General features: G+C 36.6%; 1 pseudogene; it reads left to right on the forward strand.

Moving 5' to 3' along the window:
* Nucleotides 1–500: 500 nt before the first annotated feature.
* Nucleotides 501–1652, forward strand: LOC103011680 (nucleophosmin-like; annotated as a pseudogene).
* The last annotated feature ends 17203 nt before the right edge of the window (nucleotides 1653–18855 follow it).

Consider the following 18855-nt stretch of genomic DNA (forward strand, 5'->3'; position numbering starts at 1 on the left):
CTTCCAGTCATTCAGAGAAACTAAATGAAATTGTCCAGGTACTAAGTAAATAGCAGTAGCATATTTACTCAAACAAGAGGAAGGATACTTCTAATTTTTATTAATTACGAAAAAACCATATCTTTAATTTGAAGAGTTTGAACTGACTCTCAGTCAGCACTGCCTCTAGAACACAAATTCTACCCTGGGTTGAAATGGAGTCTTCACAATGATCTCAAAAGCCACACTCAGTGTCTCAGGGGTTAACGACAGCTCTTGCCGTGATAAAATAGTCAAAGCTTTTTCACTTGTCTTTTGTATTCTTAAGAGGTTAACATACAGATCAGGACTTAATTTAGTACAAATCTTTTGCACTTGCATCTGTCTGCCTGTCTAATTAACTCTACGTAATAAACAGCTCCTCGCCCTGGTGTGATTCCGTCCTGCGCAACTGTTCCCTGGAACGGTAGTCTTTTATCTCCGTCCACCTTCTCTCCCACCTAAGTGCGTGCCACCAACCCATGGAAGATTCGATGGACGTGGACATGAGCTCCCTGAGGCCCAAGAACTATCTTTTCAGTTGTGAACTAAAGGCCGACAAAGATTATCACTTTAAGGTGGATAATGATGAAAGTGAGCACCAGTTATCTTTAAGAACCGTCAGCTTAGGGGCGGCGCAAAGGATGAATTGCACATTGTCGAAGCAGAGGCAATGAATTATGAAGGCGGTCCAATTAAAGTAACACTAGCAACTTTGAAAATGTGCAGCCAATTTTTTCCCTTGGGGGCTTTGAAATAACACCACCTGTGGTCTTACGGTTGAAGTATGGTTCAGGGCCTGTGAATATTAGTGGACAGCACTTAGTAGCTGTGGAGGAAGATGCAGAATCAGAAGGTGAAGAGGAGGAAGATGTGAAACTCCTAAGTATATCTGGAAAGTGCTCTGCCCCTGGAAGTGGTAGAAAGTTTCCACAGAAAAAAGTAAAACTTGCTGCTGATGAAGATGAAGATGATGATGAAGATGATGATGAAAATGAAGATGATGATGATGATGAAGATGATGATGATGACTTTGATGATAAGGAAGCTGAAGAAAAAGCTACAGTAAAGAAATCTGTACGAGATACTCCAGCCAAAAATGCGCAAAAACCAAACCAGAGTGGAAAACACTCAAAACCATCAACACCAAGATCAAAAGGTCAAGAATCCTTCAAAAAAACAGGAAAAAACTCCTAAAGCACCAAAAGGACCAAGCTCTGTAGAAGACATTAAAGCAAAAATGCAAGCAAGTATAGAAAAAGGTGGTTCCCTTCCCAAAATGGAAGCCAAATTCATCAGTTATGTGAATTGTTTCTGGATGACTGACCAGGAGGCTGTTCAAGATCTCTGGCAGTGGAGGAAGTCTCTTTAAGAAAATAGTTTAAAAAGTTTGTTAAAATTTTCTGTCTTATTTCATTTCTATAACAGTTGATATCTGGCTGTCCTTTTTATAATGCGGAGTGAGAACTTTCCCTACCGTGTCTAATAAATGTTGTCCAGGTTCCATTGCCAAGAATGTGTTGTCCAAAATACCTGTTTAGTTTTTAAAGATAGAACTCCACCCTTTGCGTGGTTTTAAGTATGTATGGAATGTTATGATAGGACATAGTAGTAGTGGTGGTCAGACAAATGGAAATGGTGTGGAGGCAAAAATATATATGTTAAATAAACTTAGTATTTTAATACAGTAAAAACAAAACAAAACAAAACAAAAACCAGCTCCTCACCCTGAAACACTGATAGGTTTTGATTTAAAGAAAATTTGATGTATTGCCTTTGTCTTTAAGAAATTCATTCTGTAGAAACTTGCTTATGAACTATTTTGAACAGACAACTAGAGAAAATACTTCAAATCCTATGTGTCTAACACCTAGATTTAATAAATGAAACTTTCCTTACTCTTTGAATCTAGCAGTAAATAGTTCTTATGTAGTTTTGACTTCTCAACTCATCCAGATTGCCAGCCTCTGAGAACTTGGTGAAAGCTATGGATTGTCTCTCAGAAAGATTTGCACATATATAACATTTTATATCCAGTGTTAGGGCATTTATGGACTTTTACAAAGTCTAAGTTAAGAACTCCTGCTATAAAGAGCCAGTCTGGATAATCCGTTGTGAATAGACTTTGGGATGTCCATTGACACAGATAGTAAAAATTTGGGTGAATCCGTAATAACATAAGACCGCTGGGATGTTTAGATTCAAACTTAGGGATTTTTAATAAGTGGGGTAATTTTAAAACAAGTTTTAAAGTAAGTTATTGATCCTGAAGTCAAACTGGAAATTTTTTTTCAAGTGGTATGAAAAACTGTCCTATATATATATACATATACATATATATATATATATGTATATGTATATATATATATGTATATATGTGTGTGTGTGTATATATATATATATATACACACACACACACATACACAAACATTCATACACAGCCGGCATGTGGTGGGGCTGTTGTGTGTGTGTTATGTCAGGTTATCCTTTGATGGAATATGGAGAATGCAAGGGAGAAGACAAGTTGCTAGACATGGCATTTCTTTCACAATGCTCAGCTTAGATAAGCCCTTGTGGTTTCTATACTAAGCCATTGTGGTAAACACAGAGAAGAAAAAAAGTAGGTACCATTTTTTATGAAAACTTTCAAGTATTTTTTTCAATATTTTATAGTAAAATGTTCTATCCCCAAAAATGCTTGATGAACTTTTTGTTGAATTTCCTTTCCCAACCTCACTTATTATGTATATATATTATGTATAATATATATGCTACATAATGAAAGCCAAATAAAAGCAGGAAGGAATATACTCAAAGTATCTTCATAGGTGAGTTGTTAACCAAGATGCATTTCTACCATCTTAATAGCTGAACATAGTCTCAAGTGCTTTTGATACGTAAAATGATTCCAGGTGCATCAGAAACTCCTTCTGTAGGTGTATAACTGGGAATTCTCCAAAATTCCTTCTATGTAGAACATGATGCCTATTAAAGGATAAATAATAAATATGTGCAAATTTGAAGCTTATGTAGACATTATAAAAAACTAAATGGTATTTTCAACATTATTTAGGATGTTGACAAATAAGATTTCTTTCAGGGTAATATATTTTAATCACTGAAATTGTTTAGAATTAATGGTACATGGTGATAATTAAAAACAGACCAAATTGTAGTTAACTTTTCTTAATTTTTCTACAGACAACGCATCCTACGACTGTCTATTCTAACCACCTGTCCTTACTATACCACTAGTTTGGGTACAAGGCATTGTATTAGCCAACAGGGCTGTTAGGCAATATACCTCACTTCTAGCTCTGTACTGATAAGGAGATTACTCCCGTCAGTTAAATATTATAGGTCTCAATTCTCGCATCTGTGACATAGAGTCAGATTACACGGTTCCTAAAATATTGTCTCTAAAGTGCAACAATTTAGCATTTAGCAGTAAGAATTATAAGAATTGTTGCAATGTGTGTGCATTTATGGAGTCCATAAGCAGAGCACAGATATGGGAAGCATAAGCCCCCTTCAGTTCTAATCACTGCGCTGCCTCACAACATTTAAGCAGGTCCTTTGACCTTGTATTTTACATCAATCTTATTTTTGTCTGTAAAATGAGAGAGTTGAGCCAGATGACTCTAATGTTTCTATCTTGTCTGAGTGTTGTTTATTTCTTTATCTTTATGCAGATTCTTCAAAATATTAATCATACTGTTCATTGCATACAGATACATTCATTTGCTTAGTTGTTATGGAGATAATAAAGAATGACACTTTTGTGATAACTAGTGTAGATGAAGAAATTGAAGTTCAAAGAGATGAAGTATAACTTTCTTGCTTCATAAATGAAAAATCTACATTTATTATACAGTGTTAAATGTCACTGGAATTGATTATCTTGTCTATTTGGGCACAGGTTATAGAACTGAATTATCTAAAATAAGCCTACTTTATTTTTTTACATTATGTTTATAAATAGTTGTGTCTCGGTCACATAACGATAGCATTTTGGGGCTGCTATAACAAAAATACCACACATTGGGTGGCCTTAAAAAACACTTTTATTTCTCACAGCTCTGGAAGCTGGAAATCCAAGATGGAAATGCCAGCAGATCTGGTGTTGGGTGAGGGCCCCCTTCCTGCCTTGCATACAGCTGCCTTCTAATTGTCTCCTCCCAGGGCTGGGAGAGCAAGTTCTAGTCTCTTTTTCCTCTTCTTAGAGGACACTAATCCCATCATAGTGTTTCACCCTCATGACCTCATCTAAACCTAATTACCTCCTAAAGTCCCCCACCTCCTAATATGCCATTGGGGGTTAGAGTTTCAACATATGAATTTTGGAGAGACACAAGCATGCAATCCATAACCAGTTGCACCTAACTAGTACTCTTTTCCTAAACTTGTTTTGGTTTGACTTCTCTCTAAGGCTTCAGCCCAAACTTACAGACTATCTTCATGATTTGACAACTGCCAATCTTACCAGAGTTAAGGCTAGCCCGTCCTCATTCTGCAAATGTCTCCCCACATCCTATGCTCTAGTCTTATTTACTGAAGTCCTGGCTGTCTTTGATCTCCTTGTCTTAGTCAGCTCAGGCTGTCATAACAAAATACCACAAACTGTGTATCTTAAAGAAGAAAAATTTATTTTCTCACAGTTCGGGAGGCTGGAGGTCTGAGGTCAAGGTGCTGGCACGTTAGGTTTCTGCTGAGGCTTCTTTCCTGGGCTTGCGGACATGCATTCTCTCTGTGTCCTCACATGGTCTTTTCTCTGTGCACATGCGCCTGGTGTCTCTTCATATTTTTATAAGGACACCCCTCCTATTATATTTGTGTTCCACCTTTATGACCTCATTTAACCTTAATTACATCCTTAAAAGCCCTTATCTCCAACTACAGTCATATTTGAGGTTAGAACTGAACCTATAAATTTTGAAGAGGGGCACAATTTAATCCAAAGACTCTTTAAGCTGTCTGATGTCTCATGGAACTTGTACTAATCCTATGTGTTCCCATCTCTGACTGTATCTCTCTGATCCGCATTTGTCTGTTTATTGTCTTTCTACTTCACTGGACTGTGAGCTTTTAAAAAGCTAGGAGTGCATCATTTTTAAGTCTAAAACTCTAGGACAGTGATTGCATGTAAATTTATTAAGCAGTACATAAAAGCTTTTCTAATTAGTTGATTAATAAAATAGTTGTATTTTGTATAACATTTTTAGGAAAGGTAGAAAAGTGTGCTGCCTGTCTTTATCCTAGATATTAGCAATTGAGATTGTGCCTTCTTAAGATCCTCTATTTTAAAGAGTATCTATGAAGAGGTTAAGGCACAAAAATGCAAGAGGGAAGAGATATGGGAACATATGTATATGTATAACTGATTCACTTTGTTATAAAGCAGAAACTAACATACCATTGTAAAGCAATTATACTCCAATAAAGATGTTAAAAAAAAAAAAAAACTCTTGTGGAATAGAAGCGAGAGAAGTCTCTAAAACAGCATTTTAGAAAAATGACTACATCAAAGAGAACTGCAGTATATGAATTAAGTTGGCCTGAAGCAGAGACGAGGGGATAATGTGTTTCTAAGGTGGCGTGACCACAGAATGTTCTTGATAACAGGTGTGTTCAGACTATGAAGCCTGGATGAACAACAGCCACCAGGGGGACATGTGAGGTGAGAGGAATAAAATATACAGGAGACTCTTTTAGGAAGAAAGCAGAGATGGAATGATTCCACTGGTGTTTTATTTCCTCAAGCAATTTCTTGATACTGCAGGGACACTTTTCTAAATGACTTGCTTGCCTCAGCCTTTTTTAGTTTTGGACCAAAACTTTTGCCTCCAGACTTTGTGAATCCAGTCTGCTGATCCATTCTGTGACATTCAACTTAACACCATAAAGAATTTAGATCCTGAGGCTTCTAAAAGGATAAACGACTCGTGGTTATAAATAATTTTCATTCTTGTAATTTCATGTCACAGTGATCTTTTAAAAATTCTTAGTTGAGATAACGTTACTCACCTGTTTAATAGCCCAATGGATGTCTCCTTTGATTCACAGTAAAAGCCAGAGTCATAAGGATTCCTTGGCAAAGCCCACCGTGAGCTGAGCTTCCTTACTTCTTTGACTCAGGTCCTGTTGCTCTTTCCCTTCCTGTCTCCAGTACATCAACCTGCTTCCTTTCTTTGCAAAGTACTTGTTACTTTCAAGTAAACTATCTAAACTGTTTATTCCTTTTGTGTGTTGTCTAGTCTTTCCCTTAGAACATAGATTCTACCGTGACAGAATGTTCTCTGTTTTGTTAAATGCTGTATCCCTAGTGCATAGAAGAGTGTCTGGCATGTAGTAGACACAACACAAAACACCACTGTTGAATGAAGAAATAGGATGCAAATTGACACATGGAATTTGTTCTGGAAGTAAAATAAGATGCTGAATTTATGACAGAGTATTGGCAGAGGAAAATAAAATCCGTAACATTGCTTTTAGCATTGGATTTTCACCTTTGTATAATCATGTTGAAAAAAGTTGATTTCGTTTTGCTTTTCTTAGGCTACTCTTCATGTTAATAGGATAATCCTAGGTGATGTAAACAATCCATGATCATATTTCTTCACTGAATTTGCATTGGTAATAGTCTCTGTGTCTCCCACAATAATACCTTTCATTTTTTAAATTAAGTCCTGCGGAATGCAAATAGAAGAGGAGAGGAAGAGGAAAGGAGAAAATATACGGGGAAGAGGAGGAAGATAGACAAATGCTCTTTGTTGCTCTATTTTATTCATGCTAGCACTTTCTTATCTGTCTTTATAAGGGATACCTTTCTATGTCCTGCTGAGGAAGGTGGGCTGAACTCTATTCCCCTTAATGCTAAGAGGCTTCTATGTGTGAGATACAAGCTAAAGAAAGAAAGAAAGAAGTAGGTGCTTTGTAGAGAACTTAGAATCGTTTTCCTTTCCAAATTACAATTTATTATTTTTATCCAGGAAAATAAAACAGTGATTTCACTTAGAATATTATTTTCAAGGCATGATTTTCACAGTTTACGATAATCTTTTTCTACATGTAACATACATTTTCAGAGAAGCTGGCTTTGAAAACTCAGCAGGAAGGGAAGACTGGATGTTCTCCCTGCAGCCTTGCTTCTTGTTACTGTAACAGGATGTTGAAGGACCAGGCAGCACAGCAAGGGGTAGGGCATGCTTGGGAGAAACAACTGCTCAAAGACAAAAAATATAAACCATCAATTATGTATTAGAGAAAGGTTTCAATTAATGATCACACAGATGCAGCTTTGTTTACACACAAAAATTTAGTCTCCCCACACTTTGGGCTCAACCTTGAAAACCCAGGCTCATTAGTCAGAATCTTTTTCTAACTACGCTTCCAATTAGAAATTCCTTTGAGAACATGGGCCATTCCATCCATCGGATAACACACAGCTTAGGAGGAATTTATTGACCCTGACTCTGGGAAACCTCGTTGCAGACCTTGTTAGCACAAGTTGGAAACCCGTGCTACCTTGTTAAGCAGGATATTACTCTGAAAATCCTTTTCCTTGTCACTGGGACATCATCCAGACACAAATCTCAGATGATCCTTTCTTCATTATGGAGCTAAAGAGGGAGTCAAATGTGAGTGAAAGAAATCAGTCGAACAAGTTGGCAACTGCTTTAATCCATAGACACATAGTAATGATAATAACTAACAACATTATTGAGTTTACGAAAGCCCTTCTCATATACTTCATTTTGGTCAGTCTTCTAAACAGCACTATGAGTTAAAAGAAATGTGTATTTGTTCTTGGTACTGGTTGCTACCAGTTTTACCTTACTTGTAGCAAAAATGAGATTCTGCTGGAACCCAGCTGGAAGGCTTAATAGTTTTTCCTTTATGGTACATATTACTTATCAGCAATCATAGCAAAACTCGGGAATACATTTTATCTGGAAGATTGGTGAGGTAATGGATCTGCTTAGAGGTACAGCTCATGGATGACTCCTGCTCTACTGACAGAGCTTTAGACTCCAAGGAGGCTATTAGTATGTAAGGCAACAGCAAAATATATCTAAAGTTAAAAGAAATTTATAGTAAGAGAAAAGTAGCTGGCAACTTTAACAAAAAAAAGAGGTCATATTAACCTAGTTTTCTGGAATCAAACACACACTTAAGCATGGCTAAATTTTTGTTATTTAGGATAATCTCTAACACCCCAAGTGTCGGGGCCCCCCAGGATCACCCTCAGACTAAATGACTCACTTGATGGACGCAAAGGATTCGGAAGCTCTTGTATTCATAGTTACAGTTTATGACAGTGAAAGGATACAGATGAAAATCAGCAAAGGGAAAAAGCACATGGGGGAAGGTCTGGGAGAAACCAGGTATAAACTTCTAGGTATCCTCCAAGTGAAGTCTCACAGGATCACTTAATCATCCCATCGATGATGTATATCCCATCAATGATGTATGACAACATGTGGGAAGTGTTGCCAACCAAGGAAGCTCACCTGAGCCTTGGTACCCAGCCTTTTTTTATTAGTGGTCAGGCAGGTGGGCAGGCATTCATTACCTGTGACTTACATATGCAGCTGGTCTGCTACTCAGACTCCAGAACCTCAGAGAAAAATAGGTGTTTACCATAAATCACATTGTTAGCATAAACTCTCTGGTCAAATTTGTACAGAATAGCCTGAAGCTACAAGCATACAAAAACACCGTTCTCAGGCAAAATCTTCCAAAGCTCAGCGGTCATGAGCCAGTTAAGGGCCAGTCCTGGGGGGAAAAGAAAGCCTTTCTTGAGAATGTGCAGGGTTTGAGCAACTCTGACCTGCTAGGTTAACCCTTTCCTGCACACTATGCTATCCTAATGTAGGAACACTAAAATCATTAAAGAAATATTCTTTGAAACCAGGTTCCTCTCAACCATTGTAAAGTTGTTCAAGTGGTCTGTACATATTGATCATTGGAATCTTTTATAAGTTTAATATATATAATGCAATTAACTTATTGTAATATTTTCTTTGAAGATAAATAGAACTTATTGTATTATTCTAAAAATGTACCTTTACACACTCAAATTATTTTATCTGTCTATCCTTTATACTCACTAAATGGGCTGACGCTTTATCTGGCTCCTTTAGCATCAAGGACACAAAACTCAAGCCTTTTTTTGCCTTTCCTTCCATTTCTTCACCAACCCTATTTTATTAGCCTGCATGTTTATCTGAAAATGAGTAACCACACCATTTTCATTTTTTCTAATTGTATCATTATTTACTCTTTACCCATTTGTCTTTCAAGATCTGAATTGTTAGCAAATGATAGGATGTATTGATACATGGTTTTAAAAATAAAAGTTTCAGCCAAACAGGTAAGAAATTCCTCTCTACAATTCCAATTTTCAAAAAACTTAGAAAAATGCAAGATGTTTAAAAACTAATTCCATACCTAAACCTTACTTAAAGAATAAGGAAGCTATTTATAACCTTTTTTTTTTTTTTTTTTGTAATCCATGAACTGTGAACATTCAAATGTTTTACTTCAGAAGTTTGAATATATATGGTTATAGGATGTTGCCCAAAACTCCTTTGGATGTGTTACATAATATTTATTATTTTTGTACCTTGTTGCTTCTCTAAATGGAAAATTTCTAAGTTTTGAATTCTGAATCACCAATGAATTTTGGATCTTTACAGAGATCCAGGCTCTAAATCACTCTAGCACAGTTCTGGGACTCATTTCCCAGAGGTGGTGTTTTCAGCTCTTTTACTTAGTATTTATGGTTTTTACCTTCATATTTCAAAATAATGTGCTTTATACTATAGAATTTTTAATTTTGGACAATACATATTGATTTGCTAATAAAGAGGTGAAAGATGGGCACTTATTTCTCTCGTTTCAAAACTTTACTCTCCATATTTCTAAAACAGATTGGGAGATGATTAAATTTAATGCCTTTATCATTTAGAGCTGAGACACATAATATATTATGATTTTTATTCTCTATAATTTTAGGATTTACCTGGAGTAAATAATTGCCTTTTATTATTTGCTAATTTTTTTAATGTAACTTTCACCAATTCAATCAAAATTTATCAAGGAGTCAAGAATCTCCTCTGTATATAATCCAAACCATCAGGTCATCTATCAGTTTGGTTTTTCTTGGAGCCCTCCTTCATCCTATGCTCTGGGATGGTTTCTCTTTAAACCTTTTTCAAGCTGCCAACTCCAGAGCTTCCTCATATAAGCAACCTTGGAATTCTTATGTTGTCTCTTGTATTTCCTGAATTCTTTGTATTCTTGTTACCAAACTGATCAACTAGACCTGCGCTGAGGTTCTAGCCTGGGCCAAGACCCTTTGTCTCGGCCAGGGAGCCTCTCATTCCAATCAGATTCATGCAGCCAGTGACAAAAACTGATTCTTGAGACTGGAACAGCACAAGCTTTATTCAGTGGCGGAAGAATGGAGAAGTGGGAAGTGAGTTCACAAATCAACTTCTCAACACAATTCGGGTGGAGACACCAAATATATAGGAGGGTCAAAGTAAAAGGGAGGGAATTGCAAAGAGTGGGAGGAATATTCATGAGTTGTCTGAGAACAGGGGCGTAGTTTGAACCTAGAACTGATGCAACTCTCCTTTTTAGTCCTTGTATGGGATTTTCCAGTTGTTGTCGTGGCAATTGTCAACTGTTGTGGTACTGGTGGGTGTGTCATCTGGCAGGGCAGTGTATTACAGTGAGCATCTAATGAGGCTCAAAGATTACTGGAAGTCACATATTCTGCCATCTTGGGCCTTGTTGGTTCTAACCAACTCTTATTTTATTCTCTTTGCAGCTTCCTCCTGAATCTTGATAAGAGTGATTGGTTTCCACTCAAGGGAGGGGCAGGGGTATGACTCTGGGGCAACAGTCGCGGTGCCATTGTGACACCAAACGGTGTGCTATAATACAATTCTGATAATCACTCAAAGTTAACACAGACCCCCAAAGTTAAAGGACGTGGTTCCCAATTGTCCTCACTTCAGACAACAGTTGCACTTTGGGGGTCCCCAGGCCACTCGCAACTTTGACCAACTGTCTACAAATTCAGTAGATTCAACGATTTGCTAGAATGACTCAGAGAACTCAGGATAATGGTTTTTGTTTGTTTGTTTGTTTTGTTTACTATTAAATTTTAATTATAGAGGATACAATGGGCAAGGTCTGGGAGAGTCCCAAACCCAGAGCTTTCATGCCTTCTCCCCATGGAATCAGGGTGCATCACTCTCCAAGCACATCAAGGTGTTCACCAACCAGGAAATTCCAGTGAGCATTGGTGTAGAGTGGTTTTTTTTTTTTGGTTTCATTATGTAGGAATAATTGATTGAATCATTGGCCACATGATTGAATTCACTTTCCAGTACTCTTTCCCTCCCAGGAGTTTGGGCTATCTCAAAATCCAAACCCTCTGATTACATGGTTGGCCTTTTTACTGACTGGCCCCCAGCACTCATCTCATTAACATAAACTGAGGTGTGATCTAAGGGTTCATGATTAACAAAGACATTCCTATTACTTGAGAAATTCCAAGGATTTAGTCTCCCTTTCAGCAACCAGAGATAAAGGTCAAATTCTTTATTATACAACACCATGTCTTTCTCTTTCTTGGCTTATTATATTATTTTGGTGGAATGCATCTTCTAGAAGCTTTCCATGGTTCATAGGAGCCAGTGACAAAAACCAATTCTGAGGCTGGAACAGCACAAACTTTATTCAATAGCTGAAGAATGGAGTTTTTCTGAGACACTGTCTGAAAATGTATCTCTTTCACATTTTATGGATAATTTGACTGGGTATAGACATCAAGTTTGGAAATAATTTCCCACCAAGATTTTCAAAGCATTGATTCACTGTCTTCTAGCTTTCAACATTCCAGTTAGTTGAATAATCAGATGCCTTTCACAAAACTGATTATTAGTATGATATTTAGCTGTCACCTCTTTCCCCTTTTTACTCTCTGGAAATTTTTTATACCTTTCATTTTTTCATTGGATTCTGAAATATCATTGTACTGTGAGTTGGTGTGGCTCTGTGTTTTTGGGGTTTTTTTGTTTTTGTTTTTTTTTTTTTTTTATTTTTATTTTTGTTTTTACAAGTCATATCCTTATTTTTTCACTCATGTCACTTGTCCAAAGCTGCTCTTGGGCGGCTCTGCTCAATGTTGTCTTTACTGTGGTACCTAGTCTGCCAGATCTCACAACAAAGGAAAAAGAAATATGCTAAATCAAGAAATGGCTTTAACTACTTCTTTTGGGAAGTGCTACCTCTGGTTACTTCTTACTGAACAAATCAAATCACATAGTCAGTATTGCCATCAACAGTATAGGGAGGGTCACAGTGGACAAGGTACAATTTCTCATGCCAGGTCCTAACATAATCACAGTATTTTTAATTTTTTAATTCTATTATGGGTCACTCAGATATTTTGGAAGTCTTTCATTTTCCAGCCTGGGAGATAAATCTGTTTTAGGAGTTGCATAGGGAATTGGAACATTTCCCTCTTTACAATCTAGATTTACAATGAATTATCATATTTTAGTATAGCTGCCTCATACTCAGTTGTGCCCAGTATCCCCAAGTCCAGAAAATTCCTAGATCTAACTTTCATAGATTGAGTTTCTAAGTGTCTGCCAGGATGGATGATAAGTAGTCCTGTGTTGGGTGGAATTGGGGAAAACATCTTAAGATGTTTATATGTATATGAGTTTTCAAAAAATTCTCCTGTTTTGAGACAAACCTCACACCCTTTCTTCAGAGGTACTGGAGTGTCCAGTCCTCAAAATATGCTGTGGCTATGAGTTTGCCTCTGATTGGCTTACTGATCTGCAGGCAATTATATATATATTTTTTCTATTATGACACACCAGCTATCTCTAGCTATTCTGCTTCCTGTTTTCTAAAACTTTAATCTGCTATCATTTTTTGATATCTTTAACCTGCTGTCATTTTGTCAACTTCTTTCTTGTTGTTTTGTCTATGTAACTTTATATCTTTTAAGTATAGAAAGAAACAGAAATAAACAGCAGTTTAACCCATCACATTTATTGAAAGCTTCATGCTAATGGCCATATATTATCATCACAACGTTTTTGTATCACATGGCATCTACGTTTGTAGCTAAAGTTGTTTGCTTTCTTGTTTCTTGCTTTGTGTTCTATATATCTATGCTAAGTATTCAGAAGACATTCATCTATCAGATTACTCAATATATCATTGTCCTTTACTCTTACCTTAGAACTCAGTCTTATATCTTTTCTCAAATCTCTAGAATACACTTACTTGTCATAGAGTCATACAATATTGAGGTATGTTGAAAAATAAGGTTGTGTTTTTGCTTTTGTGTACCTCTCAGTTTTTAACATAGGATTGTTTTTTCCTAGATGCCTTCAGGATAATACTTTATGTTAAAATGGTTCCCTTGACTAATAGAAAGAATTAAATTGTGTTATAAAAATCTTTCATTTCCTTGCTGGGTACCATATATAATTTTTATATCATGTCCTAAGGGCAATAAATTGCAGTGTTTGGAATTAACATTGCTCTTAAAAGCAGAACTGTTTGGTTAAAGGATTTTATGAGACAAGGTACTTAATACTCACATGGTACTTAAAAGGTCTGGTTTCTTTACTGCCCTCATATTGAGTAACTGATCCCATAGTAATTGAAACTTCATTGTGAACTACCAAATAGTGAATAACCAACGGCTATGGTATACTCATCACCTTGGTACATGATGATGGTGTTATTGCCTTAGTTATATAGTCACAGAATAAGCTACTTTTATAGTTTGAGAATGCAATGCTACTTCAAGCATGTCCAGATCTCAAAGACTGCTTCTTGACTCTTACTTGAGTTTTAGGTGACTTATGTAAATGAAATATTTTCAGGGGAATTTATCCTGGATATTCTAGAAATCATGATAAATGGGTGGAACAGAAATACATTCACAATTTTCTTCCTTTCTTGAAGGAACACACTAAAGCGATGTACATAATTGGGATCCATGTTATGCATTGGTGGTCTAGGTAAAATATATATGTCTATTATATATATTAAGCTTAACTATAGCTGAAATTTTTCTTGTTATGAAACAAGTATTCTGTAGATCATCTTATAATTGTTTTGAATATTCTGAATGAACTGACCATCATTCTGTGGGTTTTATACTGAGTTGGTCTATTAGGAATAAATATGAAATATTAATTTTATTTTGTTTCCAAGCATGACATAAAACGTATGTCCTTTCATATCCCTTAATGGAAGAATTTTCATTTCTTTTTTAAGTAATAAAAGTCTAAGTCATTATGAGAGTTTAGTCTTGAACAGAATTTAAATTTATCTTCCTTCTCTTCCTGATCATAGGCTTGAGTTGTATGTCTGCTTGGAGTAAAGGGGGAAAGCATGGACACCTATGATAAACACATCCCTCATATCTTTCAGCTATTACCAGATTTGGAATCACACAGACATGAGAGAATATTGTTCTTAATATAAGAGAATTTGTATTGATCATGGGGAAGTGTCAATTTGTCAGAGTTCATCTTCTGTGGTGGATTCTACCTCCACCAGTGTGATTGTTTGTTTGTTTTTTTGTTTGTTTTTTATTTTGGCTGTGCTGGGCTTCGCTTCATTGTGGCACACGGGCTCCTCTAGTTGTGGCGCGTAGGCTCCAGAGCACGTGGGCTCAAGTAGTTGTGGCGCGTGGGCTCAGTAGTTGTGGTGTGTGGACCCAGTAGTTGCAGTGCGTGGGCTTATTTGTCCCGTGGCATGTGAGATCTTAGTTCCCCGACCAGGGATTGAACCCTCGTCCACTGCATTGGAAGGTGGATTCTTAACCACTGGACCACCAGGGAAGTCCCCCTGTGATTGTTTTTGTGTGGGAAGTTTGCAAGTTTCTTTGGGAATAGTGTTCCATTTCATCCAATTCCCTTTGATTACTGAGGAACTGTTCAGAGAGGATTGGTTGATTCTCCTTCATGTCTCAAGCTTATTCTTGGGTAAATTGTCTACTCCATAGACTTGATGGTCCTGGGTGTTTTCTAGTGCTTGCCACCTCTTCTGATGTTTGTGACCCTTTTACAAAAGGGCCAAGTTCCTTTTCTGCAGGTTTTGAGGGAAGGCTTCCAATAACTAAGATTGAGATGGGGAGGAAGATTGTTCTTTTTCACAAGAATACTATAATTGGTTCCTTTATTCTTTTTTTTTAACCCAGGCATTTCCAAGAAGTTTCAAGTCCTAGAAATTCATAGACTAGAAATGGATACTGAGCTCAGTGTTTATATCCTGCCTCAAATTGCAATGGTTATATGTCAAGTGCTCTTAAGAACTACCTCCTTACGATCAACCTCCCTGTAATTGTGGTACAGGTTAACTCAGGATTCTACAGCATACGAGTTACCCAGCCAGGGATGAAGTGATCATTTTCCTTTCTTCTTAGTACCTCAAATCTTTGTGAGGGGTTAAGCTAGACCTTCCTACCATGAAACTTGACTTGAGGAGATGGGAAATGCTTCCTTACTTTATCCAGAGGGACACTTTTTCTCACCACTGACATAGTTCCCATAAAGTGGAAAGCTTTTACATTTATGTTATATCTCTCCTTTTTTTTATTCCCCCTCCTCTTAAGTTTGTCAGGAAGTGGAGTGTAAAGTGGTGGCAGGGAGCAATGAGAGAGGAAGATGTGGATAATTGTAGTAGTGAAGATTTTATTGACCCTTGTTAGACCCTCAGGGATTGTGTCTGGCTCGATTATGTTTGGTAGTCTTTAAATGTGGAATAATTGGCACTTTTGATTTCATTCTTTCATCCCTAGTCAAAACATCCTGTAATTTTAGTTATTACAGTTAAATAAACTGCAATGTTCTTGTAGATGGTGTCTAAATCAGAAGTCAGCAAACTATGGCCCACAGACTAAATCTGCTTGACAACTTTTTATTGGAACATGGCCACACTCGTTTGTTTATTGTATGTGTCTGCTTTTGAGCTACAGCAACAAAGTTGAGTAGTTGTGACAGTTACTGTATGGCTTGCAAAGCCTAATATGTTTACTTTTCTGAACCTCTATAAACAAAGTTTGCTGATCCCTGGTCTAAATAATTTCTCTTTGCATGTTATTGAATTTCTCACTATTATTATCACTTTTATAATTCAGTACAACACAAAATTAGAGTATTGTATGTACCGAGGAAAGGCGCATGTGTCTTAGATGTGGGATCTGTGTTGGTAATTTTTGCAGAAATCACTATACACTACAGAAAGAAGTAGAGAAAAAAAAGGGACCAGTATAAAATCAGTGATTGGGCATTGTCTACATAAGGGGTGTCTGCATATTGGGGGTGGGATGATAAGAATAAATTAAGAGAAATCTTAACCATTTGATGTGATGGTGATTGAGCATTCAATTTGATTCCCAGATTTTGACACCTCTATCTGTGTGGAAATTTAATAGATACTTCGAAAATCTAAAAGTATGTGAAAATCCATTAGAAACATACCTATTACCCATAAGGAGCTCTACAGTCTTCTCAAATTTCACACACAACAGCAATATAGTAGGTCCAAGTTTATTTTAAAAAGCACAAAGGCTGTCTTCAAAAAGATTACTCTTCTAATGATAACCAATCGTTATGCTGATAACTGACCACTTCCAAATATGAAACCTATATTCAAAATATTTAAAATAAAATATTCACTCTCCCCCACCGAGAAAAAAGACCAAATTCAGTAGTTTGATAAGATAATATTATTATATATTGTTTAAGAACAATCTTGGCCTTAGGAGGTACATTAAGAGTTGGAAGCAGAATTGAACAGTAAATTATTCAGTACTATGTTTTTATAGTGAGTTTAGTGGAAAGTTATGAAATACACTACAGAGAACCATATGTTCTCTTCTGGAATCTGAGACTCTGGAATTCTGTTAAAATCTAAGACCATGGAACTAAGTAAAGGGGTCATTACTGAAATTCCCATAAGGTGTATATCTAGCTGTAGAGCCTGGTGTTGATGGTGACTACTGAACCTTATCATTGTGCTACAAGTACTTGTTCCATCATCCCCAATTCTTGCCTATATTGTACCTAAATTCCTACCTCTAGGTTACAACTTGTTTTCTACTCTGATTCTCTGTATCTCCCCTTATTTTAGAAATTTTATTCTGCTATGATTTCAAGATTCAGTGGCTGATCTCTGCTACTGATGGTCAGAATCCCAAACATCAATTATTCTCTATCCTCAGTACCTAATAATAGTTTAATGAATGAGAAGAAGTGACCTCATGGTCCATTTATGGCTTATTTATGGCTGGCTATAATTCTGGTTTCTTGCTGCTAGGCAATGAAAAAATTGCTCTAGTGACCATCATTAGAATAATGCAAACCATTTTCTGCCCTGTGAATGAGGCTGTTATGTGTCAGGTGGTACATCTAGGAGCCCGCTGCTAAGGACCTACCAACCAGGCCTATCCTATTCCAAGGTGTGAGCTCATTCAAGCTTCAGAGTTTTTCTTTTTCTGCTGTCCCATGTTTCCATGGGAACCATCTTGCCCTGAGGCTTTGCCTGAAATATAACATATCTGACATAGTACTCAATATTTTATAAGATGGATCTAAAAAATGAGATCTGTATTGTGCGGTATAGGAATGAAAATAGCTGAAATCCCACAGACTCGTGTGCGAGTCCTGGCTGTGTGAAAAATTAAATAATTTCTGTGAGCCTTGCTTTCTTCATCTATAAAATAAAAATAGAAAACTCATGTTATTTTTGGAGTTAAAATGGGAAAATCAAAGGGCATAATGTACATAAAGCATTTATCTCAATTTATAACCCATAGTGCATACTCAGTAAAGATTAGCTCCCTCTGTTCACTTGGAAAAGCAATTTATATTCAGCAACGGCAATTGCATTGTATAGGCAGTTAGTGTTTTCAGAGTTCAAGTAAGAAACAAACTTGAGAGTTCGATGTATTTAGCAGAACTTTTTGAAGATGGGAAATTCTTCTAAGACTTGAAAAGTAAAAATAACATCTAACATATATTGAACTTTAGTTAAAAGCTTCTCTCTTGAATTTAATGATATTATAAGGGGCAAAGCCACAGGTTAATGAAGACTGCTATAGCTGGCAGGGATAGGGTAGTTCTGGCCAACTCTACCTAGAAAAAGTTAGAATTTATTCTGGTTCTTCCTGTATTTAACAGAATCTACTGTAGTTCAAGTACTAAAGGATTCAATTAAAGGATAGTGCAAAGGTTACAGCATTTCAGGAGAGTTAAAGAACCAGGCTTAGAGGCTGATGGTATTGGTTCACCAAAGAAGAGCCTACTAACCCAGAAACTTAGAATTTAGGAAATTCTCTAAACACAAAATGGATTTTCTAAATACCCTGGATGACTAAACATGGCAAATATCCACTAAAGGAGTAGTTTGTGATTAGAGAGTGTATGAAGCTAGGCCTGGCTTGTAAATAAAATATATTTTACTGAGCCTGTAGACTTCGAAAATTCTGGGATGCTTAGAACCAGACATCAGCTCAGTGATGATAGTCACAGAAAATTGGTCTTTTTTCATGAATCTACATTATATCATGCTGGCATTTTGGAGAGAGCAATAAGCTTGTCTTCATATTCTACTCTGATTCTCAGAGTTTCAAACACATCAATAAAAAAGACAGGGAGAGAAGTGTAACATTATCCACTTTATACATATGAAGCCAACTGGAGAATATAATTTTAGATGGGCACTAAAAGCATTAGATGGGCACCTTATGCTTTACTTCTCTCATAAACATGTTCAAACTAT

Source organism: Balaenoptera acutorostrata, chromosome 2, assembly GCF_949987535.1.
Source record: "Balaenoptera acutorostrata chromosome 2, mBalAcu1.1, whole genome shotgun sequence".
NCBI lineage: Eukaryota > Metazoa > Chordata > Mammalia > Artiodactyla > Balaenopteridae > Balaenoptera > Balaenoptera acutorostrata.